Source organism: Atta colombica, unplaced genomic scaffold, assembly GCF_001594045.1.
Source record: "Atta colombica isolate Treedump-2 unplaced genomic scaffold, Acol1.0 scaffold45, whole genome shotgun sequence".
Lineage (NCBI taxonomy): Eukaryota > Metazoa > Arthropoda > Insecta > Hymenoptera > Formicidae > Atta > Atta colombica.
In genome coordinates, this window is record NW_017259534.1 from 1,408,224 (window position 1) to 1,409,536 (window position 1,313).

Sequence of the window (1,313 nt, forward strand, 5' to 3'; positions counted from 1 at the left end):
TAATGATCAATCATCCTAAATTAGAAGGAACAATTTCAAATTTTAATTCTTTATCCCATTTTACAACGCGACCGAAATTTTGTCCCAAATTTAAAATACGATTATAAATTATCTCTGAGATTAATAAGTGAAAATAAATAAAAATAATAAATGTGAAATGTAATTTTCAATTAATATGTGAAGAATTTTTATGATTTTTTATTTAAAAGCCCAGATATATTATTCATGAAATACATTTAATGGAAAAGTATAATTTTAAAAAATAAAATGTGATTTTGTAACTTGATATAATTTTTGTTGTGATCTCATTTGATGTTATACATAAGTGTTAGTTATTTACAAATATAAAAAATAATAATATGATATTGCTTATATGTTAACAATTAATTTAAGAAATGTTTATCTATTAAAATTATATAAAATTTAGTTAATTTAGTTACAATTAATATAAAATTTTTTAAAATGTCCCTCTTTGGCTTCTTAAGGAATTGATCATCTTAATATATAAATTTAACTTTTTATGTTAATGCACGATCCTCCAAGAAAGAAAACATTCTAAAGACGTTCAAAGGCGTTTCTATATCTTTTTGAATTTGAATATCCTAAAAAAAACGTTCAGGATATTTTTCGCATAAAATGTGCAATATATAGGAATATACTTTAATAAGAAAGCGCGCTATAATTGCACAGTGTGATCTATAAGCTTAAAAAATAATATAAAATAAAAAACACACTAAAAAATATATGTCAAATACTTTCTATTCAAAATAAGATCCTTTACAATCAGTTACGCCGCTCTACTCTTCTTTTCAATCTTTGCATTACGTCGAATATTTTTCTTTTGTCGTCGTTCAGTTAGATAGTCACAGTAGCTTGAGTTTCTATATTATCGTCGAATAATTCAAAAAAATACTTTACATACCACCTATTCTATTTACTGGACTTGTCTCCCTTTGAATATTTCTTGTTTTTGAAACTGCAGTGAAAATTGCAGTTGAAAGATCAAAAATATGATATTTCAGAAATTTAAATCGATGTGATCGATCAACTGAAAACAATTACAAAGAAGGAGTACTTAAGCGATACAAAGATTGAAAACGAGCAGAATATATTGATTATAAAGGATCTTTGAATCAATAATGATAGAAATTTTTATCTAACATACTCTTTATTTTATATATATATATATTAAAACTTTATAAACCACACTATATGTATTGAAAATTCATTTAAATATCGTAGGTCTTTTTTGATTTTATAATATTAATTTACTTATGTAGATATTGTTTTATAGAATCTTTTTTATAGAATTT